Source organism: Oncorhynchus tshawytscha, linkage group LG07, assembly GCF_018296145.1.
Source record: "Oncorhynchus tshawytscha isolate Ot180627B linkage group LG07, Otsh_v2.0, whole genome shotgun sequence".
NCBI lineage: Eukaryota > Metazoa > Chordata > Actinopteri > Salmoniformes > Salmonidae > Oncorhynchus > Oncorhynchus tshawytscha.
Window position 1 is genome coordinate 72,191,289 of NC_056435.1, and position 26,574 is coordinate 72,217,862.

The 26,574-nt window shown below is 45.5% G+C and overlaps 1 protein-coding gene across 2 annotated transcripts in view; it reads right to left on the reverse strand.

Moving 5' to 3' along the window:
• Window positions 1–26,574, reverse strand: part of vgll4b (vestigial-like family member 4b) — a 109,327-nt gene that overhangs the window by 76,618 nt on the left and 6,135 nt on the right. The window lies entirely within an intron of this gene.

Here is a 26,574-nt window from a genome sequence, read left to right on the forward strand (position 1 = left end):
ATTTACAAAGTAAATTCATGTAGAAATCATTTGGCAGAGCTTCCACAGTTATTCCAGGACAATGTACAGTGATGTTCTACTGCCCTCTAGTGGCACAGAAAAACCACTACAGGACAGACGGCTTCGCGGCCAACATGTCAACAAAAACCGACATTTCATTCCCAGCTACCGTCACAGTTCTTGACAGTTAATTCACAGTAGAAACATAGAAACACAGCAGAAACACAGGGTCAAAAAACAACAGCAGACATTTTCTACTATTGCATCTCCTCTTTTCACAAGCATATACATAGGCATATGATATGAGTCGTTAGTAAATTATGTTTACTAAACAGTAACATACCACCCTGCATCCTACTGCTGGCTTGCCTCTGAAGCTAAGTAGGGTTGGGTCCCTGGATGGGAGACCAGATGCTGCTGGAAGTGGTGTTGGAGGCCCAGTAGGAAGCACCCTTTCCTCTGGTCTGAAATAAAATATCAAATATCCCAAAGACAAATATCCCAATACCCCAGGACAGTGATTAGGGACAAATATCCCAATACCCCAGGACAGTGAATAGAGACAAATATCCCAATACCCCAGGACAGTGAATAGGGACAAATATCCCAATACCCCAGGACAATGATTAGGGACAAATATCCCAATGCCCCAGGGTAATGATTAGGGACAAATATCCCAATACCCTCTGAAGGGTGATGTCTTTCCAATGGGACGTTAAACAGGGGCCTTGACTCTCTGTGGTCACAAAAGCTCCCATGGCACTCATTGTAAGAGTAGGGGTGTTGACCCCTGTGTCCAGGTTAAATTACCAATCTGGCCCTCATACCATCATGGCCACCTAATTATCCCCAGCTTCCAATTGGCTCATTCAGAGTTGCAAAGAAAAAGCCACATCTCAGACTGGCCAACAAAAATAAAAGATTAAGATGGACAAAATAACACAGACACTGGACAGAGGAACTCTGCCTAGAAGGCCAGCATACCATAGGCAGAAACTCTAAGGTCTATTCAATGCTGGTCTGACCAATTGGAATCCATGCTTCAAGATTGTTTTGATCACTCGGACTGGGACATGTTCTGGGTAGCCTCTGAGAATAACATTGACGAATACACAGATACGGTGATTGAGTTCACCCTAACATGGAAAACCGTGGATAGATGGTGGCATTCGTGCCAACCACCGCATTTAACCACGACGAGGTGACTGGGAATATGGCCGAATACAAACAGTGTAGTTATTCCCTCCGTAAAGGCAATCAAACAGGCTAAACATCAGTACAGAGACAAAATGAAGACGCAATTCAACGGCTCAGACACGAGACGTATGTGGCAGGGTCTACAGACAATCACGGACTGCAGGGAAAACCAGCCACGTCGCGGACACAGACGTCTTTCTTCTGGACAAACTAAACACCTTCTTCGCATGCATTGAGGATATAACAGCGCCACCGACGCAACTCCCAAGGACTGTGGGCTCTTGTTCTCCCTGGCAGACGTGAGTAAGCCTCGCTAGGCTGCCGGGCCAGACAGCATCCCAAGCCGCGTCCTCAGAGCATGCGCAGACCACCTAGCTGGAGTGTTTACGGACATACTCAACCTCTCCCTATCCCAGTCTGTTGTCCCCACTTGATTCAAGATGTCCACCGTTGTTCCTGTACCCAAGAAAGTAAAGAACTAAATGACTATCGCCACGTAGCAATCACTTAAGGTCATCATGAAGTGCTTTGAGAGGCTAGTTAAGTATCGTATCACCTCTACCTTACCTGACACCTTAGACCCACTTCAATTTGCTTACCGCCCCAATAGATCCACAGACGAAGTGGATAGGTGCTCCCTCTGCTGTTTCCTGGGTCAATTGTGCAGCTAGCAGCCTGAGGTCAGTGTGAGGGTAGTTTAACTAGCAGCATGAGGTCAGTGTGAGGGTAGTTTAACTAGCAGCATGAGGTCAGTGTGAGGGTAGTTTAACTAGCAGCATGAGGTCAGTGTGAGGGTAGTTTAACTAGCAGCATGAGGTCAGTGTGAGGGTAGTTTAACTAGCAGCCTGAGGTCAGTGTGAGGGTAGTTCAACTAGCAGCCTGAGGTCAGTGTGAGGGTAGTTTAACTAGCAGCCTGAGGTCAGTGTGAGGGTAGTTTAACTAGCAGCCTGAGGTCAGTGTGAGGGTAGTTTAACTAGCAGCCTGAGGTCAGTGTGAGGGTAGTTTAACTAGCAGCCTGAGGTCAGTGTGAGGGTAGTTTAACTAGCAGCCTGAGGTCAGTGTGAGGGTATTACAGAACTAATGTAACTCATGCTACCAGGCTCCTACCGGGCTGTAGACCCTGGTATTACTACGTTGCCATGGCAGCCAAATCCAATCCCCCCACTCATTCCAACCTTCCCTGTGATCAGCATGGTTGTCTCCACCCCCTCCTTGTCTAGGCTTAAGGCTGCTGCTGTGGGCACACCAACACAGTCAATGGGGGTAGCTGGGGCCCGTTTTAATTTGAAACCTATGAAACCTGGGCTGCCCACACACACACCTTCTGTTGTTGTTGAGACACACCTCTTCCTTGGAAATGTCCTGACCTGCTCTAGTGTAAAACGCATTTAAACCTGTAGTCACTACCAGTACTTGACTTGGGCAGAAGTCATGTTCTGGCCATCATGTCATATTCTGGCCATGTCATATTCTGCTGGCCATGTCATATTCTGCTGGCCATGTCATATTCTGGCCATGTCATACTCTGCTGGCCATGTCATATTCTGCTGGCCATGTCATATTCTGCTGGCCATGTCATATTCTGCTGGCCATGTCATATTCTGCTGGCCATGTCATATTCTGCTGGCCATGTCATATTCTGGCCATGTCATGTTCAAACTATAACAATTCTAAACCTGTAGCTACTAGCTAATTACTTCAGACTCGTAACAAAATTCTCCTCCTAACACAAACTCCTAAACTTAGCTAGCTACTAGCTATTCTAACGATTAATCCCTTCTCAATGTTTCCTCCAGTCCTTTAATCCTGGTCAATAGTATGGTTGTCAGACGTTCCAGTCCTTTAAATGTAGTGGTTTTAAATGAATAATATAGTTCAGTCAAGCCACAAGGCAACAGACTTGATCCTTCGTCTGCGCATTTGTGACAAATTTGGCAAAATCGTCACATATTGCCATGAAAAATGTCACAACTGCAAAGAGCAAAATCAAGCATTTTAGCCTGCAGATATCACCAAAACTCTCAGCGGAAACCGAGAGGGACAGATTTGACTTGGTTTGTGAGTTGCAGGTAGTACAACATGTAGTGTAGCTGAACTGTTAGGCTGGGGGGAGGGGTGTGTGTGTGTGTGTGTGTGTGGTGTGTGTGTGCCTGCCTCATGAACACCTAACAGTAATAGTCACTTTACAGTGCAGTACAGTCAATCATGTTGGAATTGTATATATAAATCGACACATCAAATCTCTCATTTGCTGAAAACTACTGATGTTAAAGTAGACTACCTAGTTTGTCTCTGAACACACTCCATACAGAGTCTTCCTGGTCATACAACTGGCCTGCCTGTCTGTCTGGCAAAATGTCTGACAGACTGGCCTAGTCCTATTAAGACAGTGTGTGTGTGTTGCAGACAGTGTGTGTGTTGCAGACAGTGTGTGTGTGTGTTACAGACAGTGTGTGTGTGTGTGTGTTACAGACAGTGTGTGTGTGTGTTACAGACAGTGTGTGTGTGTGTTGCAGACAGTGTGTGTGTGTGTTACAGACAGTGTGTGTGTGTGTTGCAGACAGTGTGTGTGTGTGTTGCAGACAGTGTGTGTGTGTGTTACAGACAGTGTGTGTGTGTGTTGTGTGTGTGTGTGTTACAGACAGTGTGTGTGTGTGTTACAGACAGTGTGTGTGTGTGTTACAGACAGTGTGTGTGTGTGTTGCAGACAGTGTGTGTGTGTGTGTTGCAGACAGTGTTTGTGTGTGTGTTACAGACAGTGTGTGTGTGTGTGTGTGTTGCAGACAGTGTGTGTGTGTGTGTTGCAGACAGTGTGTGTGTGTGTGTTGCAGACAGTGTGTGTGTGTGTGTTACAGACAGTGTGTGTGTGTGTGTGTTACAGACAGTGTGTGTGTGTGTGTTACAGACAGTGTGTGTGTGTGTGTTACAGACAGTGTGTGTGTGTGTGTGTTACAGACAGTGTGTGTGTGTGTGTTACAGACAGTGTGTGTGTGTGTGTTACAGACAGTGTGTGTGTGTGTGTGTTACAGACAGTGTGTGTGTGTGTGTGTTACAGACAGTGTGTGTGTGTGTGTGTGTGTTACAGTCACATGTGTGTGTGTGTGTGTGTTACAGACAGTGTGTGTGTGTGTGTGTTACAGACAGTGTGTGTGTGTGTGTTACAGACAGGTTGTGTGTGTGTGTTACAGACAGTGTGTGTGTGTTACAGACAGTGTGTGTGTGTGTTACAGACAGTGTGTGTGTGGTTGTCTCCCAACCCCGGCCACCATAGAAGACAATAGCCCAAGCAGCCCGCAGTCAAATCAGTCACATGCTAATGCTTACTTACAAGTCTCTGACCAACGTTACAGTTAAAAACATGAAAAATAAATAAAAGTAACAAGTAATTAAAGAGCAGCAGTAAAGTAACAAAAGCGAGACTATATACAGGGGGCACAGGTTAGTAATGAGACTATATACAGGGGGTACAGGTTAGTAATGAGACTATACAGGGGGTACAGGTTAGTAATGAGGGGTACAGGTTAGTAATGAGACTATATACAGGGGCACAGGTTAGTAATGAGACTATATACAGGGGGCACAGGTTAGTAATGAGTTAGGGGGTAATGAGACTATATACAGGGGCACAGGTTAGTAATGAGACTATATACAGGGGTACAGGTTAGTAATGAGACTATATACAGGGGTACAGGTTAGTAATGAGGGGGTACCGTTACCGGTAGTCAATGTGCGGGGGCACCGGTTAGTTGAGGTAATATGAACATGTAGGTAGAGTTATTAAAGTGACTATGCATAGATGATAACAACAGAGAGTAGCAGTGGTGTAAAGAGGGGGGGGGGTCAATGCAAATAGTCTGAGTAGCCATTTTATTAGATGTTCAGGAGTCTTATGGCTTGGGGGTAGAAGCTGTTTAGAAGCCTCTTGGACCTAGACTTGGTGCTCCGGTACCACTTGCCGTGCGGTAGCAGAGAAAACAAACTATGACTAGGGTGGCTGGAGTCGGACAATTTTTAGGGCCTTCCTCTGACCGCCTGGTATAGAGGTCCTGGATGACAGGAAGCTTGGCACCAGTGATGTACTGGGCCGTTCGCACTACCCTCTGTAGTGCCTTGTGGTCGGAGGACGAGCAGTTGCCGTACCAGGCAGTGATGCAACCAGTCGGGATGCTCTCGATGGTGCAGCTGTAGAACCTTTTGAGGATCTGAGGACCCATGCCAAATCTTTTCAATCTCCTGAGGGGAATAGGTTTTGTCGTGCCCTCTTCACGACTCTTCACGATGTCTTGGTGTGTTTGGACCATGTTAGTTTGTTGGTGATGTGGACACTAAGGAACTTGAAGCTCTCAACCTGCTCCCCAACAGCCCCGTCGATGAGAATGGTGAGGTGCTCGGTCCTCTTTTTCCTGTAGTCCACAATCATCTCCTTTGTCTTGATCACGTTGAGGGAGAGGTTGTTGTCTTGGCACTACACTACCAGGTCTCTGACCTCCTCCCTATAGGCCGTCTCATCATTGTTGGTGCTCAGCCTACCACTGTTGTGTCATCGGCAAACTTAATGATGTTGGAGTCGTGCCTGGCCGTGCAGTCATGAGTGAACAGGGAGTACAGGAGGGAACTGAGCATGCACCCCTGAGGGGACCCCCGTGTTGAGGATCAGTGTGGTAGATGTGTTGTTACCTACTCTCACCACCTAGGGGCGGTCCGTCAGGAAGTCCGGGATCCAGTTGCAGAGGCAGGTGTTTAGTCCCAGGGTCCTTAGCTTATTGATGAGGTTTGAGAGCACTATGGTGTTGAACGCTGAGCTGTAGTCAATGAATAGCCTTCTCACAGTGTTCCTTTTGCCCAGGTGGGAAAGGGCAGTGTGGAGTGCAATAGAGATAGCATCATCTGCAGATCTGTTAGGGAGTTATGCAAATTGGAGTGGGTCTAGGATTTCTGGGATAATGGTGTTGATGTGAGCCATGACCAGCCTTTCAAAGCACTTCATGGCTACAGACGTGAGTGCTACAGGTCTGTAGTCATTTAGGCAGGTTACCTTAGTGTTCTTGGGCACAGGGACTATAGTGGTCTGCTTGAAACATGTTGGTATTACTGACTCAATCAGGGACATGTTGAAAATGTCAGTGAAGACACTTGCCAGTTGGTCATCGCATGCTCGCAGCACACGTCCTGGTAATCCGTCTGGCCCTGCGGCCTTGTGAATGTTGATCTGTTTAAAGGTCTTACATCGGCTGCGGAGAGCGATCACACAGTCTTCCGGAACAGCTGGTGCTCTCATGCACGTTTCAGTGTTATTTGTCTTGAAGCAAGCTGTAATGGTTTGCAAGCCCTGCCACATTCGACGAGCGTCGGACCCTGTGTACTACGATTCGATCTTAGTCCTGTACTGACGCTTTGCCTGTTTGAATGTTCGTCTGAGGGCATCGCGGGATTTCTTAAAAGCTTCAGTGTTAGAGTCCCGCTCCTTGAAAGCGGCAGCTCTACCCTTTAGCTCGGTGCGAATGTTGCCTGTAATCCATGGCTTCTGGTTTGGGTAGGTACGTACAGTCACTGTGGGGACGACGTCCTCGATGTACTTATTATTCAAGCCAGTGACTAATGTGGTGTACTCCTCAATGCCATCGGAAGAATCCCGGAACCTATTCCAGTCTGTGCAAAACAGTCCTGTAGCTTAGCATCTGCTTCATCTGACCACTTTTTTATTGATCTAGTCACTGGCACTTCCTGTTTTAATTTTTGCTTGTAAGCAGGAATCAGGAGGATAGAATTATGGTCAGATTTACCAAAATGTAGGGCGAGGGAGAGCTTTGTACGCGTCTCTGAGTAAAGGTGGTCTGGAGTTATTCCCTTTCCCCCTCTGGTTGCACATTTAACATGGAGCCATAGTCTGGATGGGATCAGTGTTCTACATCTGGCCTGATGGAAGAGTTCTACATTCTGCACAGTGTGTGAAACACGAGACAATGGACTCTTCAGATAGCACTTGTCTTTAGTCTGGAATTTGGTTGGGGAGGCGGAGAGGGAGAGTGAAGTCTTCAGTGTTAGTTTGGACTAGGGGAGGTGGGAGGAGTTGTGAAGGTGAGGGTAGTGGTCTTCAGTGTTAGTTTGGACTAAGGGAGGTGGGAGGAGTTGTGAAGGTGTGGGGTCTTTGGTGTGAATAGACCACACCCACTCTCTAAATCCCTTTAGGTTGTGAGAGAGAAGTTAAAGCAGGATCTGTAATTTCACTGATGAGAGGTTCAGATGAAAACCGTGGAATCGAGTCAAACACCAACTAATCATTTTTGGTGTCTGTGATCTGGGCCTGTATTCACAAAGAGTCTGAGACTAGGAGTGCTGATCTAGGGCCAGTTTGACCTTTTTGATCATAACGAACAAGGTTATATGAACGGGGGGGGGGTTATGAATACAGGCCCTGTTTTGGTTTCTCTATGGGCCCCTTTTGCCTGTGTTTGGTTCAGAATGCCTCAGCAGCCTGAGTTAAAGGTTAACAAACAGGCTGCTGACTTTGGCCCTCTAATTCACTTCCTGGTTTCTTACTTTCCTTAGTTAATTTCTCAGGGCAATATGTGTTGTAGGAAAAAATGTCAAGATTAGAAGATTTTTAAAAAATGACACCCATTTTTCAGGAATAGTTTTATTTATTTCCTCCATAAATCTACAGCCTGTTGCTCTCACCATTCTCTTGAACTTTCATTAAGGTCTTGTGAGACAGAAGAGAGTGTATGGAGCCATAGATCCATAGGCTGCGTTTCAAAACGGCACCACATTACCTGGTCAAAACACCTATTACCTACACCCATTACCTGGGTCAAAACACACCCCATTACCTGGGTCAAAACACACCCCATTACCTATACCCATTACCTGGTCAAAACACCCCATTACCCCCATTACCTGGGTCAAAACACCTATTACCTATCAAAACACACCCCATTACCTGGATCAAAACACCTATTACCTATACCCATTACCTGGTCAAAACACACCCCATTACACACCCCATTACCTGGTCAAAACACCTCAAAACACACCCCATTACCTATACCCATTACCTGGTCAAAACACACCCCATTACCTGGGTCAAAACACCCCACCCCATTACCTACCTGGTCAAAACACCTATTTACCTATACCCATTACCTGGTCAAAACACACCCCATTACCTGGGTCAAAACACCTATTACCTATACCCATTACCTGGGTCAAAACACCTATTACCTATACCCATTACCTGGTCAAAAGTAGTGCCAGTTGGGACTTATATTAGTATATTGTGTATGTATGGAGTCCCTTGGGTGTGAAGGATACTCAGTAAATAAGGTAGAACCCCCAATATGGGGTGATGTAGTTCGCTAACAAGCTTGTGTGGCCTACCACTTCGCAGATAAACGGTTGTTGCTCCTAGACGTTTCTACTTAACAATAACAGCACTTACAGTTGACCGTGGTCAGCTCTAACAAGGTTAGAAATTTGATGAACTGACTCGTCCTAAGACAGTGCCATGTTGAAAGTCACTGAGCTCTTCAGTACGGCCCTTCTACTGACAATGTTTGTCTATGGAGATTGCATGGGTGTGTCCTCCATTTTATACACCTGTCAGAAACGGGTTTAGCAGAATTCACTTATTTGAAGGGATGTCCACATGCCTTTTGTATAATGTAGTGTATTTTGTTAGAAACCAGTTCATATTGTAAATAGCATCGTTTGGATTGTGTGCATGGCTCAAGCATTGTTTACCAGAATACAGAGCCTTCAGAAAGCATTCATACCCATTGAATTAGTCCACATGCTGTTGTCTTACAGCCTGAATTCAAAATGGATTACATTAATTTTTTTTACACACACCCAAAGTGAAAACCTGTTTTTTTTTTTTTCAATGTTTGCTAATTTATTGAAAATGAAATACAGAAATCTAATTTACATAATTATTCACACCCCTGAGTAAATACATGTCAGAATCACCTTTGGCAGCAATTACAGCTGAGAGTCTTTCTGGGTAAATCTGTTAAGAGCTTTCCACACCCGAATTGTACAATATTTGATATATTTTCACATTATTCATTTAAAAAAATTACTCTGTCAAGTTGGTTGTTGAACATTGCTAGACAGCCATTTCAGGTCTTGCCATTGATTTTCCAGCAGATATCAGGAACATTCAATATCGTCTTGATAAGCAACTCCAGTGTAGATTTGGCCTTGTGTTTTAGGTTATTGTCCTGCCGGAAGGTTCATCGGTTTAAAAAAAAATCCTAAATGGAACAGGTATTTACCTATCTACCAATAGGGGCCCTTCTTTGCGAGGCATTGGAAAACCTCTATGGTCTATGTGCTTGATATTCACTGCTCGACTGAGGGACCTTACAGATAATTGTATGTGTGGGGTACAATGGATGAGGTAGTCAATATTTTTTTTTTTTTTTTTTAAAAATCAGGTTAAACACTATTATAAAATCACATTTAATTTGTCACATGCGCCGAATACAACTGGTGTAGGCTTTACCGTGAAATGCTTGTTGACGAGCTCTTTCCAAGAATGTATATACAGGAAGTACCAGTACCAGATCAAAACTATATACAGGAAGTACCAGTACCAGATCAATGTGGATTGAAGCTATATACAGGAAGTACCAGATCAATGTGGAGCTATATACAGGAAGTACCAGATCAATGTAGAGCTATATACAGGAAGTACCAGTACCAGATCAATGTGGAGCTATATACAGGAAGTACCAGATCAATGTGGAGCTACAGGAAGTACCAGTACCAGATCAATGTGGAGTACCAAGTACCAGATCAATGTGGAGCTATGTACAGGAAGTACCAGATCAATGTGGAGCTATATACAGGAAGTACCAGTACCAGATCAATGTGGAGCTATATACAGGAAGTACCAGTACCAGATCAATGTGGAGCTATATACAGGAAGTACCAGTACCAGATCAATGTGGAGCTATGTACAGGAAGTACCAGAACCAGATCAATGTGGAGCTATATACAGGAAGTACCAGTACCAGATCAATGTGCAGAGGTATGGAGGTATTTGAGGTAGATACAGTGTATTCAGAAAGTATTCAGACCCCTTGACTTGATCCAAATTTTGTTAGATTACAGCCTTACTCTAAAATATATATATATATTTTTTTTTTACCCTCAATCTACACACAATAACCCATAATGACAAAGTAAAAATGGATTTAGACATTTTAACCGACGTATTAAAAATAAAAACAGAAATACCTTATTTACAATAATATTCAGACTATGAGACTCGAAATTGAGCTCAGATGCATTATGTTTCCATTGTTCATCCTTGAGATGTTTCTAGAGCTTGGAGTCCACCTGTGGTAAATTCAATTGATTGGATATGATTTGAAAAAGGCACAAACCTGTCTATATAAGGTCCCGCAATTGACAGTGCATATCAGAGCAAAAACCAAGCCATGAGGTCGAAGGAATTATCCGTAGAGCACCGAGACAGGATTGTGTCGAGGCACAGATCTGGGGAAAGGTACAAAAACATTTATGCAGCATTGAAGGTCCCCGAGAACACAGTGGCCTCCATCATTCATAAATGGAAGAAGTTTGGAACTGCAATTGGGAGAGAAGGGCCTTGGTCAGGGAGGTGACCAAGAACCCAATGGGCACTCTGACAGAGATCCTCTGTGGAGATGGGAGAACCTTCCATAAAGACAACCATCTCTGCAGCCCTCCACCAACCAGGCCTTTATGGTAGAGTGGCCAGACGGAAGGAAGCCACTCCTCAGTAAAAAGGCACATGACAGCCTGCTTGGAGTTTGCAAAAAGCTTGGAGTTTGCAAAAAGACACCCAAAGGACTCTCAGTCCATGAGAAACAAGATTCTCTGGTCTGATGAAACCAAGATTGAACTCTTTGTCCTGAATGCCAAGTGTCACGTCTGGAGGAAACCTTCACTCCTGAACTTATTTAGGGCATAACAAAGGGGTTGAATAGTTATTGACTCAAGCTTTTCATTCTTGTGTAAAACTTTCTAAAAACATAATTCCACTTTGACATTATGTGTTCAGATCAGTGACACAAAATCTCAATTTAATCCATTTTAAATTCAGGTTTTAAACACAACAAAATGAAAAAGTCAAGGGGTGTGAATACTCTCTGAATGGCACTGTACTGTGTTATTTACAAGAGCATCTTACTCAATCATACCTCCCTTCCAGACAGACATCTGACAACGCAAACATCACAACACATGCTGAGAGAGTCCTCATGCTGCATTCCTGACCTGCACAGCTCCCGCTCCGCTCTCAGACACAGTTCAACACACACACACACACACACACACACACCTAGCTGCATTGCCGCTCTGCTCTCAGTCTAAGATACAGTTCAACAGCTGCACTCTGACCTCATTGACCTCCAACCTCTCCTCCCCGAAGGTCACCTCGTGTTTTAGCCATGGGTCTGTCCCACCCCCCTATTTTCCAAAAACCCAAAACCTTTAAGCCAACCCAAAACCAACCACAGCGGGTCCCAACCCAGAGGGTCCCAACCACAGAGGGTCCCAACCACAGGGTCCCAACCACAGAGGGTCCCAACCACAGAGGGTCCCAACCACAGAGGGTCCCAACCACAGAGGGTCCCAACCACAGAGGGTCCCAACCACAGCGGGTCGCAGCTACTAACACAAATAGTGGGGTGTTTTCATTCCGGAAATTCTGTTGAAAAACGTTTGTTAAAACGGGAAGCAAAGGAAACAAGGAGGCAAATTCCCATCATACAAACTTAGGCAGCAGACTTTGTGACACAAATATTAATTTTCATTCTCAAAACTTTTGGCCACGACTGTAGATGTCAGCTTCATTTGCATGTTTCATGCAGAACACAATTGGCAGACCAGCCTCTCTGGACAACCAATCCCTACTCAGTAGACCTACCTTGTTCTAACCTCACACACGGATTCAGACAGACAAACTGCCTATTCCTTCTCAGTCCTCTGATTCAGACAGACAGACATGCTGAGCCCCACCCTTTTCTCTTTCTCTGGAAATATGAGCCAGTAATTTAGAAAACAGTCCTAACGTGTGGGACTGGCTTGTGATTACGTCGTCTTATCTTCTCTACTACGAGGCTCTGATCCATGGCCCTACTACGAGGCTCTGATCCATGGCCCTGCTACGAGGCTCTGATCCATGGCCCTGCTACGAGGCTCTGATCCATGGCCCTGCCACAAGGCTCTGATCCATGGCCCTGCCACAGGCCTGATCCATGGCCCTGCCACGAGGCTCTGATCCATGGCCCTGCCACACCTGTCTGAGACACACAGGTGTGACACACGAGCCCCCATACCTTTCTCTTTCTCTGGAAATATGAGTCAGTGAGTTAGAAAACAGTCCAGTGGGGAACGAGCCAGTGTCTTGGCACTACGTTATTGTCCTGATCTCTAGCCTGTGAAAGGAGGAGTCTCATGATAACAGAGAGAGAGAGACTACGTTATTGTCCTGATCTCTAGCCTGTGAAAGGAGGAGTCTCATGATAACAGAGAGAGAGAGACTACGTTATTGTCCTGATCTCTAGCCTGTGAAAGGAGGAGTCTCATGATAACCTGATCTCTAGCCTGTGAAAAGGAGTCTCATGATCTCATGATAACAGATAACAGAGAGAGACTACGTTATTGTCCTGATCTCTAGCCTGTGAAAGGAGGAGTCTCATGATAACAGAGAGAGAGACTACGTTATTGTCCTGATCTCTAGCCTGTGAAAGGAGGAGTCTCATGATAACAGAGAGAGAGAGACTACGTTATTGTCCTGATCTCTAGCCTGTGAAAGGAGGAGTCTCATGATAACAGAGAGAGAGAGACTACGTTATTGTCCTGATCTCTAGCCTGTGAAAGGAGGAGTCTCATGATAACAGACAGAGACTACGTTATTGTCCTGATCTCTAGCCTGTGAAGGGAGGAGTCTCATGATAACAGACAGAGAGACTACGTTATTGTCCTGATCTCTAGCCTGTGAAAGGAGGAGTCTCATGATAACAGACAGAGACTACGTTATTGTCCTGATCTCTAGCCTCTGAAAGGAGGAGTCTCATGATAACAGACAGAGAGACTACGTTATTGTCCTGATCTCTAGCCTGTAAAGGAAGAGTCTCATGATAACAGACAGAGAGACTACGTTATTGTCCTGATCTCTAGCCTGTGAAGGGAGGAGTCTCATGATAACAGACAGTGACACTGCAAAAAGACTAGAAATCATGGTGAATAACAATCTAACTTTATTGACTCTGTCAGGGTACTGACACAGAACCCCTCCACTGGTTTATTGGGCTCAGTGCTAGTGAATGACACTCAACCTGTCTTCATCATAAGGGAGGTTTCTGAGTCAAAGGTGAACAAGGTGATTAGCTCACTAAAGAACTCTAAATGCAAAGATGTGTTTGGGCTGGACTCTACCTTTCTTAAAAACTACAAAGAGTCACTCATTGGCCCCATTACTAAGGTCACCAACACATCTATTGGTGTGGGGGTGTTTCCAAGGGTATGGAAGTCGGCCATAATAACGGCCATCTTGAAATCGGGCGCCACTGCTGACGTGAGTAACTACAGGCTCATTAGTATACTACCTGTGGTGTCAAAGGTTGTTGAAAAGTGTGTAGCAGAACAACTGATTGCCCACCTCAACAACAGCCCCTTCACATTACACTCCATGCAGTTTGGCTTCAGAGCGAAACACTCCACAGAAACAGCCAACTGCTTTCTTCTGGAAAATGTGAAGTCCAAGATGGACAAAGGGGGCGTTGTTGGGGCTGCGTTTCTGGAACCTAAGGAAGGCTTTTGATACTGTTAACCATGAGATTCTCATCACAAAATTGACCAAGTTCAACTTTTCCCCCGATGCCTTGAGATGGATGAAATCATACCTTGAAGGCAGAACCCAGTGTGTCAGAGTGAGCAATGAGCTGTCGCCCACTCTTAGCTATGATGTGGGCGTTCCCCAAGGGTCAATACTGGGGCCCCTCCTGTTCAGCCTGTACATTAATGATCTGCCTTCTGTCTGTACTGGGTCTGAAGTTCAAATGTATGCAGATGATACAGTGATATATGAGCATGCAAAGAGCACACAACAAGCTGCACAAGAACTCACTACTGTAATGGTCCAGGTTACAAAGTGGCTCAGTGACTCGTGTTTGCATCTCAATGTGAAAAAAACTGTTTGCATTTTCTTCACAAAGAGGGCAACAGATGCTACTGAGCCAGATGTCTATGTGTCAGGGGAGAAGCTCCAGGTGGTATCCGATTTTAAGTACCTTGGCATCATACTTGATTCCAACCTCTCTTTTAAAAAGCATGTGAAAAAGGTCATTCAGATAACCAAATTCAACCTAGCTAATTTCTGATTTATACAAAACTGTACTTCAAATCTATGATACTCCCCAACTTAACATACTGCTTGACTAGTTGGGCCCAAGCTTGCTGTACAACATTACAACCGATTCAGTCTGTTTACAAACAGGCTCTCAAAGTGCTTGATAGGAAGATAGGAAGACCAATAGCCATCATCACTGTTACATCCTCAGAAAGCATGAGCTCCTGAGTTGGGGAAATCTTGTGCAATACTGGTGATATATGTGCATGCAAAGCAAACAACAAGCTGCATAAGAACTCACTACGACGCATGTCTTGTATTCAAGATCCTAAATGGCCTGGCTCCTCCCCCTCCACTCAGTATTTCTGTTAAACAGAAAACCCAGACATATGGCAGCAGATCCACAAGGTCTGCCATGAGAGGTGACTGTATAGTTCCCTTAAGGAAAAGCACCTTTAGTAAATCTGTTTTCTCTGTGAGAGCTTCCCATGTCTGGAATACACTGCCATCAGATAACACATAACTGCACCACCTATCACACTTTCACAAAATGCTTGAAGACCTGGCTAAAGGTCAATCAGATTTGTGAACATGGTCCCTAGCTGTGTGTTGCCGCTTTCCATGTTGTCTGCTGCCTGTAGCTTGTGAGGTGTGGAAACACTTTGTTGCTTTTATGAACTTTGTCTTGCTGCTTTTTGTCCTATGTTGCTCTGTCTGTATGCTACGTCTTGCTTGTCCTATGTTGCTCTGTCTGTATGCTACGTCTTGCTTGTCCTATGTTGCTCTGTCTGAAGACCACTGATGTTGCTCTGTCGTCATGCTACGTCTTGCTTGTCCTATGTTGCTATGTTGCTCTGTCTGGAAGACCACTGACGTCATGATTCAACGTCCCCCCAGAGCTCCAGTTGTCTTGAAAGCACCAAAAATCCTGAGAATGTCAGACTTTGATGACAAAATTTGCCCACAAGAAGGACCGCCGCGCCACCTTCCTGTTCAAGTGAGCACAACAAGGTGAGTCCACAAATGTCTTATACGCTGCTGCATAATGATGTAATATGCCAGGGATACTGTAGCTAAGAAAGTAATACTAAGTCTATGTTGTATAGTTTATTTAACCAGGCAAGTCAGTTAAGAACAAATTCTTATTTTCAATGACGGCCTGGGAACAGTGGGTTAACTGCCTGTTCAGGGGCAGAACGACAGATTTGTACCTTGACAGCTCGGGGTTTGAACTCGCAACCTTCCGGTTACTAGTCCAACGCTCTAACCACTAGGCTACCTGCTGGTTACTAGTCCAACGCTCTAACCACTAGGCTACCTGCTGGTTACTGGCCCAACGCTCTAACCACTAGGCTACCTGCTGGTTACTGGCCCAACGCTCTAACCACTAGGCTACCTGCTGGTTACTGGCCCAACGCTCTAACCACTAGGCTACCTGCTGGTTACTGGCCCAACGCTCTAACCACTAGGCTACCTGCTGGTTACTGGCCCAACGCTCTAACCACTAGGCTACCTGCTGGTTACTGGCCCAACGCTCTAACCACTAGGCTACCTGCTGGTTACTGGCCCAACGCTCTAACCACTAGGCTACCTGCTGGTTACTGGCCCAACGCATCTAACCACTAGGCTACCTGCTGGTTACTGGCCCAACGCAAGTTTTCTAACCACTAGGCTACCTGCTGGTTACTGGCCCAACGCTCAGGGGCTAACCACTAGGCTACCTGCTGGTTACTGGCCCAACGCTCTAACCACTAGGCTACCTGCTGGTTACTGGCCCAACGCTCTAACCACTAGGCTACCTGCTGCTTACGAGTGCCTTGACTTCTAAATAAATCACTGAGTTTCACCAGCAAATAACCCCCACACCATCACACCACCTCCTCCATGCTTCACGGTGGGAACCACACACACGCAGAGATCATCCGTTCACCCACACCGTGTCTCAAAGACACGGCGTTCGGGAACCAAAAATCTCAAATTTGGACTCATCAGACCAAAGGACAGATTCCCACCGGTCTAATGTCCATTGCTTGTTTCTTGGCCCAAGCAAGTTTCTTCTTATGATTGGTGTCCTTTAGTAGTGTTTTTTTTGCAGCAGGTAGACTTGATTGAGGGCACCACTCTGGTCTTCTAGTCTTCTAGTAGTGGTTTCTTTTTCAACCATGAAGGCCTGATTCTTCTGAGTGAGATGTGTCTTTACTTGAACTGAAACATTTATTTTCAACCATGAAGGCCTGATTCAGTCCTCATGTCTCAGCTCTGAACAGTTGATGTTGAGATGTGTCTGTTACTTGAACATTTATTTGGGCTGCAATTAGGCTGGTGGACATACTGGCCCAACGCTCTAACCACTAGGCTACCTGCTGGTTACTGGCCCAACGCTCTAACCACTAGGCTACCTGCTGGTTACTGGCCCAACGCTCTAACCACTAGGCTACCTGCTGGTTACTGGCCCAACGCTCTAACCACTAGGCTACCTGCTGGTTACTGGCCCAACGCTCTAACCACTAGGCTACCTGCTGGTTACTGGCCCAACGCTCTAACCACTAGGCTACCTGCTGGTTACTGGCCCAACGCTCTAACCACTAGGCTACCTGCTGGTTACTGGCCCAACGCTCTAACCACTAGGCTACCTGCTGGTTACTGTCCCAACGCTCTAACCACTAGGCTACCTGCTGGTTACTGTCCCAACGCTCTAACCACTAGGCTACCTGCTGGTTACTGTCCCAACGCTCTAACCACTAGGCTACCTGCTGGTTACTGTCCCAACGCTCTAACCACTAGGCTACCTGCTGGTTACTGTCCCAACGCTCTAACCACTAGGCTACCTGCTGGTTACTGGTCCAACGCTCTAACCACTAGGCTACCTGCTGGTTACTGGTCCAACGCTCTAACCACTAGGCTACCTGCTGGTTACTGGTCCAACGCTCTAACCACTAGGCTACCTGCTGGTTTCTGGTCCAATGCTCTAACCACTAGGCTACCTGCTGGTTACTGGTCCAACGCTCTAACCACTAGGCTCCCTGCCACCTCTACACTCTAACCACTAGGCTACCCTGCCACCTCTACGCTCTAACCACTAGGCTACCCTGCCACCTCTACGCTCTAACCACTAGGCTACCCTGCCACCTCTACGCTTTACAAATGAAGATCTGTGAAGTTATTTTGATTTTTACAAATTATCTTTGAAAGACGGGGTCCTGAAAAAGGGCTGTTTCTTTTTTTTCCTGAGTTATATTTTTATTGTTAGAACAGACTCTGGTTTATTTATTTATTTAGTGTCGTTTACGCTGTTCCAAAATGGTCTGAAAAAATAATATTGTAATCTTGCTCCTCCCCTCCCCTTTGTCTGGATCTCCAGTAGCTTCCACAACTATTGTAATCTTGCTCCTCCCCTTTGTCTGGATCAACTAAGTCACATGTCTTCCACAGATCTGATTTCCCCTTTCCCTCCTGAGCAACCAGTAAACATTCACCCATTTCCAGTGTCACGTTCTCCGCATCTATTTTTCTGTTACTGTGTTCGGAGTTTATTATAACCGATTTATTGATGTGACAGTGACCATCGGGCACTTTGAGTCATTTGTGCGTCTTAATTATTTAAATCAAACAGTGTGCTTAAAGCATCAGACAAGTGCATTTGTAATTGATTTTATTCAAAACACATAGGGTGTGTCTGTCTATATACTGAAAATTAAGTTTAAATATTGACCAATTGATTGGTCGATAGAACAGGATGACTCTCGGTCGACCAAGATTCTTTGTAAGCCCCATGACTAAATATAATATGTACATCTAAAAATGGTATGTGGGAGGAGGTGGATCTTGATGAAACCCCCTCTCAATAAATCTCCACAGCCCTGCATAGTTCACAGGAGATCTAGTATACAAGAGATCTCCCCAACACAACGGTATGCAGACAGCAAGAGAACCTCACTAAAACCCCCCTACACACACACACACACACACCTAGCAGAGGTCAGTGGGTTGGAGTTAGCGGAGGCCCAACGCTCTGCTTACCAGGAGCAGAGAGAGCGAGAGAGAGAGAGCGAGCGACAGTGGGCAATCCTGGACAAGAGGTCAGAGGTTTCTGGGTCAGCATGCCTAGCAGGGAAATTAATTCTGATTCATTAGGATCCCCATTATCCGAAGCCAATGGCGACATCTAGTCTTACTGGGATCTTGACACATAACGAAAAAAACATTACAAAATACTTTACAATTTACAATAAAAACATTAACATATAGTGTGTGCGTCTATCAGTTCCACATGTCAGTTCATAACAAGTAGGTCACATGGGGGAAAGGCGTTGTGCAGCGAGGCGTTTCTTTGTATGTTGTTTTAAACCAGGTTTACTGATCACATGCTCTGTAAAAGATGGAAGGGAGTTCCATGCACTCATGGCTCTGTATAATACTGTACTTTTAACTAGGCAAGTCAGTTAAGAACACATTCTTATTTTTCAATGACTGCCTAGGAACAGTGGGTTAACTGCCTTGTTCTGGGGCAGAATGACAGATCTGTACCTTGTCAGCTCGGGGGATCCAACCTTATAGTTGACTAGTCCAACGCATTAATGACCTGCCTCTCTCTCGTTGCACTCCACAAGGAGACTGTTACGCGAATGCAGTAAGCCAAGATAAATTGCTAGCTAGCATTAAACTTATCTTATGAAAAACAATCAATCATAATCACTAGTTAACTACATATGGTTGATGATATTACTAGATATTATCTATCTATCCTGCGTTGCATATAATCTGACTGAGCATACAAGTATCTAAGTATCTGACTGGTAGGTGGTAGGCAGAAACAGGCGCGTAAACATTAATTCAAACAACACTTTCGTGCATTTTGCCAGCAGCTCTTCGTTGGGCTTCAAGCATTGCGCTGTTTATGACTTCAAGCCTATCAACTCCTGAGATGAGGCTGGTGTAACCGAAGTGAAATGGCTAGCTAGTTAGCGCACGCTAATAGCGTTTCAAGCGTCACTCGCTCTGAGACTTGGAGTAGTTGTTCCCCTTGTTCTGCATGGTTAACGCTGCTTCGATGGTGGCTGTTGTCGTTGTGTTACTGGTTCAAGCCCAGGTAGGAGCGAGGAGAGGGACAGAAGCTATACTGTTACACTGGCAATACTAAAGTGCCTATAAGAACATCCAATAGTCAAAGTCCAATAGCCCTATAATAACTAACTACAACCTAAAACTTCTTACCTGGGAATATTGAAGACTCATGTTCATAAGGAACCACCAGCTTTCATATGTTCTCATGTTCTGAGCAAGGAACTGAAACATTAGCTTTCTTACATGGCACATATTGCACTTTTACTTTCTTCTCCAACACTCTGTTTTTACATTATTTAAACCAAATTGAACATGTTTCATTATTTATTTGAGGCTAAATAGATTTTATTGATGTATTATATTAAGTTAAAATAAGTGTTAATTCAGTATTGTTGTAATTATCATTATTACAAATACATTTATAAATATATACATATTTATTTTTTAAATCGGCCTCCTCCAATAATCGGTATCGGCGTTGAAAAATCGGTCGACCTCTAATACACATACAGTGCATTCAGAAAGTATTCAGACCCCTCGACTTTTTCCACATTTTGTTACGTTACGGCCTTATTCTAAAATGGATTTTAAAAAAATACAAATTCTCATCAATCTACATAATACATGTTACTCTACATAATGGTCAACCTGTCTGTCTAGACCATGTTACTCTACATAATGGTCAGCCTGTCTGTCTAGAGACTAGACCATGTTACTCTACATAATGGTCAACCTGTCTGTCTAGAGACTAGACCATGTTACTCTACATAATGGTCAACCTGTCTGTCTAGAGACTAGACCATGTTACTCTATATAATGATCAACCTGTCTGTCTAGAGACTAGACCATGTTACTCTATATAATGATCAACCTGTCTGTCTAGAGACTAGACCATGTTACTCTATATAATGATCAACCTGTCTGTCTAGAGACTAGACCATGTTACTCTATATAATGATCAACCTGTCTGTCTAGAGACTAGACCATGTTACTCTATATAATGATCAACCTGTCTGTCTAGAGACTAGACCATGTTACTCTATATAATGACTTGTCTGACTAGAGATGGACCATGTTACTATACAATGACACACACACACACACACACACACACACACACACACACACACAGAGGTTAAAGGCCTGGATACAACCAAGTCTGACAGTACTACAGACATAAAAGGCATGTCCTGGCCTCAGCCATCCTCCTGCTACTCCTCTGCCACAGTGTGTAGACAATATATCATGTTTCATCTATTTGGTCTGCATCCCTGCTCACAACATGAGAGAAACTAGGGAGATCCCAGTGTAGTTTAGTTAACGTCACAGAGTCGTGAGTGATCCCGTGAGTGAGTGATCCTGTGAGTGAGTGATCCCGTGAGTGAGTGATCCAGTGAGGGAGGTGTAGCCTTTCTCTCGCATGTTGTAGCAGAAGTAAATCTAGTCTAGTGTATTGTAGTTAGGCTTGGGTACTATAACGTATACCAGGGTGTTTGGAAATAGCCACGGGATGGTTTTTCAATACCGTCAATACTACTTCTTAAAAATAAAAAATAAAAATGTTTTAAATACATTTAAATATTTGTATTTACTTAAGTAAATACCTGCAGTCAACTTGCCATTATTATTTATTAGAAAAAGGAAATCTCATTCCTGATTTCACCCGTTACATTATTTTACACTATGAAGCTCACCAGGAGTCCCCAGTCACGATGACGAGAGACCAGAACCTCGTGAGTCACTGTTGTGCAGCATGCGCCAGGTGATCTAGTTAGTCTGGAATTCACTACTAGATATTTGTCAGCTAGATAACTTAGAACTATTAAGTTACCTGTCTAAAATGTGCTAAATGCTCTGCAGTTGTGTATTTGGTTTGCTAATTTTAGTAGCTAGCTACCTAGCTAAGTGGTTAGCTTCTTGCAATCAGGTGTGATGTATGGTTGTCTCTGCCTTCTTGCCCTTTGTGCTGTTGTTTGTGCCCAATAATGTTTGTACCCTGTGGTGTTGCTACCATGTTGTGCTGCTGCCATGTGGTCTTTCTGCCATGATGTGTTGTTGTCATGTTGTGTTGCTACCATGTTGTCGTCATGTTGCTGCCTTGCTATGTTGTTGTCTTAGGTCTCTCTTTATGTAGTGTTGTGTTGTCTTAGGTCTCTCTTTATGTAGTGTTGTGTTGTCTTAGGTCTCTCTTTATGTAGTGTTGTCTTAGGTCTCTCTTTATGTAGTGTTGTGTTGTCTTAGGTCTCTCTTTATGTAGTGTTGTGTTGTCTTAGGTCTCTCTTTATGTAGTGTTGTGTTGTCTTAGGTCTCTCTTTATGTAGTGTTGTCTTAGGTCTCTCTTTATGTAGTGTTGTGTTGTCTTAGGTCTCTCTTTATGTAGTGTTGTGTTGTCTTAGGTCTCTCTTTATGTAGTGTTGTGTTGTCTTAGGTCTCTCTTTATGTAGTGTTGTGTTGTCTTAGGTCTCTCTTTATGTAGTGTTGTGTTGTCTTAGGTCTCTCTTTATGTAGTGTTGTGTTGTCTTAGGTCTCTCTTTATGTAGTGTTGTGTTGTCTTAGGTCTCTCTTTATGTAGTGTTGTGTTGTCTTAGGTCTCTCTTTATGTAGTGTTGTGTTGTCTTTAGGTCTCTCTTTATGTAGTGTTGTGTTGTCTTAGGTCTCTCTTTATGTAGTGTTGTCTTAGGTCTCTCTTTATGTAGTGTTGTGTTGTCTTAGGTCTCTCTTTATGTAGTGTTGTGTTGTCTTAGGTCTCTCTTTATGTAGTGTTGTCTTAGGTCTCTCTTTATGTAGTGTTGTGTTGTCTTAGGTCTCTCTTTAGGTAGTGTTGTGTTGTCTTGTCTTAGGTCTCTCTTTATGTAGTGTTGTCTTAGGTCTCTCTTTATGTAGTGTTGTGTTGTCTTGTTGGTCTGTGTATTTGTGTTTTAGGTTTTATTAGTTTATGTTTGTTTATCCCCCTCTTTATGTAGTGTTGTGTTGTCTTAGGTCTCCCTCCCATCAGTGTTGTCTTAGCGCTCTCTTTAGAGTTTGTGTTGTCCCAAAGGGCACTTTATGTAGTGTTGTGAAACAGACCATTCTGGGGTTATTTAGTGTTGTCAATGAGAGCTTGTTGTGATGTGTATTTGTTCCCATATTTAAATTTTATTATTTATGTTTGTTTATAATGATCAGCAGAAGCATCTGAGCTTGGGAAGCCTAATTATCGTCCTAAACGGTCACATGGAATTTGCACTGATTTCATGACCATTCTGGGGTTCCGGTTTAAGAGGTCAATGAGAGAATCAAAACAGATTGGGCTCTGGGGCTGCTCTGGGGCTTTCAGGAAACCTCTGGGGCTTGGGTCTCAGTTGGGCTCTACTAATGATCTGGGGCTTGGGCTCTGGGGCTTGGAAGCTCTGGGGCTTGGGCTCTGGGGCTTGGGCTCTGGGAATTGGGCTCTGATTTCTTGGGCTCTGGGGCTTGGGCTCTGGGGGCTTGGGCTCTGGGGCAATGGGCCTGGGGCAGCCCTACTGGGGCTGGGCTCTGGGGCTTGGGCTCTGGGGCTTGGGCTCTGGGGCTTGGGCTCTGGGGCTTGGGCTCTGGGGCTTGGGCTCTGGGGCTTGGGCTCTGGGGCTTGGGCTCTGGGTCTGTGCTACTGAGATCTATTGTGGAAACAGGTCATCTGTATTGTGTTGGGACAAAGAGACCACGCACAACCACAACACAGTGGCATCATCAGCCCAGGGAGAACAAAAGCCCAGCAGGGGACATGGGGAGAAGGTCAGAGGAGCTCTCACTATGTTCCCATGAGCCTGCATCTCAAATGGCACCCTATTCCCAATATAGCTCACTACTATAGACCAGAGCCCTATTCCCTATATAGTGTACTACTTTAGACCAGGGCCCTATTCCCTACGTAGTGCACTACTTTAGACCAGGGCCCTATTCCCTACGTAGTGCACTACTTTAGACCAGGGCCCTATATAGTGCACTACTTTAGACCAGGGCCCTATATAGTGCACTACTTTAGACCAGGGCCCTATATAGTGCACTACTTTAGACCAGGGCCCTATATAGTGCACTACTTTAGACCAGGACCCTGCTGTCCATCTTTCTCCCTTCCTCAAATCAAATCAAATCGTCTATTTCAGTGGTTAGACCGTTGGGTTGTAAACGAAAGGTTGCTGGATTGAATCCCCGAGCTGACAAGGTAAAAATTAACCCAGTGTTGTCTTTCTGCCCTTGGGCAAGGCAGTTAACCCAGTGTTCCCCGGTAAGGCTGACAGTTAACCCAGTGTTCCCCGGTAAGGCTGACAGAGGCTGACAGTTAACCCAGTGTTCCCGGTAAGGCTGACAGTTAACCCAGTGTTCCCGGTAAGGCTGACAGTTAACCCAGTGTTCCCGGTAAAGGCTAAGGCTGACAGTTAACCCAGTGTTCCCCGGTAAGGCTGACAGTTAACCCAGTGTTCCCCGGTAAGGCTGACAGTTAACCCAGTGTTCCCCGGTAAGGCTGATAGTTAACCCAGTGTTCCATGGACCAGTCACTCCACACTAGGGCTGCACACTCTTGGCATTCTCTCAACCAGCTTCATGAGGTAGTCACCTGGAATTATTATCCCAACAGTCTTGAAGGAGTTCCCACATATGCTGAGCACTTGTTGGCGGCTTTTCCTTCACTCTGCGGTCCAACTCATCCCAAACCATCTTAATTGGGTTGAGGTCAGGTAACTGTGGAGGACAGGTCATCTGATGCAGCACTCTATCACTCTTCTTATTGGTCAAATAGCCCTTACACAGCCTGGAGCCACGAGTGTGCAAAGCTGTCATCAAGGCAAAGGGTGGCTACTTCGAAAGAATCTCATATATATTTTAACATTTTTTTGGTTACTACATGATTCCATGTGTTATATTTAATAGTTTTGATGTCTTCACTATTATTTTACAATGTAGAAAATAGTAATAAAATAAAGAAAAACCCTTGAATGAGTTAGGTGTGTCCAAACTTTTGACTGGTACTTTACATTTGCCACGGCTACACAAAAAAATATATTGTTCAACCAAGAGCCTATCAACCAAACCATTGACTAAATAGGGTAAGTCTACTCCACACAGAACAACTAGCAAGTTGCAACTTTTTATTTGACCTTTATTTAACTAGGCAAGTCAGTTAAGAACAAATTCAAATTCAATACCTGCCTGCACTCCTAGCCAGACTGTCTGCCTGCACTCCTAGCTCTAGCCAGACTGTCTGCCTGCACTCCTAGCCAGACTGTCTGCCTGCACTCCTAGCCAGACTGTCTGCCTGCACTCCTAGCCAGACTGTCTGCCTGCACTCCTAGCCAGACTGTCTGCCTGCACTCCTAGCCAGACTGTCTGCCTGCACTCCTAGCCAGACTGTCTGCCTGCACTCCTAGCCAGACTGTCTGCCTGCACTCCTAGCCAGACTGTCTGCCTGCACTCCTAGCCAGACTGTCTGCCTGCACTCCTAGCCAGACTGTCTGCCTGCACTCCTAGCCAGACTGTCTGCCTGCACTCCTAGCCAGACTGTCTGCCTGCACTCCTAGCCAGACTGTCTGCCTGCACTCCTAGCCAGACTGTCTGCCTGCACTCCTAGCCAGACTGTCTGCATGCACTCCTAGCCAGACTGTCTGCCTGCACTCCTAGCCAGACTGTCTGCCTGCACTCCTAGCCAGACTGTCTGCCTGCACTCCTAGCCAGACTGTCTGCCTGCACTCCTAGCCAGACTGTCTGCCTGCACTCCTAGCCAGACTGTCTGCCTGCACTCCTAGCCAGACTGTCTGCCTGCACTCCTAGCCAGACTGTCTGCCTGCACACCTAGCCAGACTGTCTGCCTGCCTAGCCAGACTGTCTGCCTGCACTCCTAGCCAGACTGTCTGCCTGCACTCCTAGCCAGACTGTCTGCCTGCACTCCTAGCCAGACTGTCTGCCTGCACTCCTAGCCAGACTGTCTGCCTGCAGCCTAGCCAGACTGTCTGCCTGCACTCCTAGCCAGACTGTCTGCCTGCACTCCTAGCCAGACTGTCTGCCTGCACTCCTAGCCAGACTGTCTGCCTGCACTCCTAGCACTCCTAGCCAGACTGTCTGCCTGCACTCCTAGCCAGACTGCCTGTCTGCATTCCTAGCTCTAGCCAGCCTGCCTGTCTGCACTCCTAGCTCTAGCCAGTCTGCCTGCCTGTATTCCTAGCTCTAGTCAGCCTGCCTGCCTGTACTCCTAGCTCTAGCCAGCCTGCCTGCCTGTATTCCTAGCTCTAGCCAGCCTGCCTGTCTGCATTCCTAGCTCTAGCCAGGCTGCCTGTCTGCATTCCTAGCTCTAGCCAGGCTGCCTGTCTGCATTCCTAGCTCTAGCCAGGCTGCCTGTCTGCATTCCTAGCTCTAGCCAGGCTGCCTGTCTGCATTCCTAGCTCTAGCCAGGCTGCCTGTCTGCATTCCTAGCTCTAGCCAGGCTGCCTGTCTGCATTCCTAGCTCTAGCCAGGCTGCCTGTCTGCATTCCTAGCTCTAGCCAGGCTGCCTGTCTGCATTCCTAGCTCTAGCCAGGCTGCCTGTCTGCATTCCTAGCTCTAGCCAGGCTGCCTGTCTGTATTCCTAGCTCTAGCCAGGCTGCCTGTCTGTATTCCTAGCTCTAGCCAGGCTGCCTGTCTGTATTCCTAGCTCTAGCCAGCCTGCCTGTCTGTCTGTATTCCTAGCTCTAGCCAGCCTGCCTGTCTGTATTCCTAGCTCTAGCCAGCCTGCCTGTCTGTATTCCTAGCTCTAGCCAGGCTGCAGGCCTGCTGAGAAAGATTTGCTGCTGTTTAATCTAGGAAGGAATTTTTCAGCCAGTATTGAAGTATGATTATGTGTTGATACAGCCATGAGGAGTGACTAAGGCTAAGGCTAGAGGGTAGAGGTGGTAGGTAGCCTAGTGGTTAGAGGGTAGAGGTGGCAGGTAGCCTAGTGGTTAGAGTGTAGAGGTGGCAGGGTAGCCTAGTGGTTAGAGTGT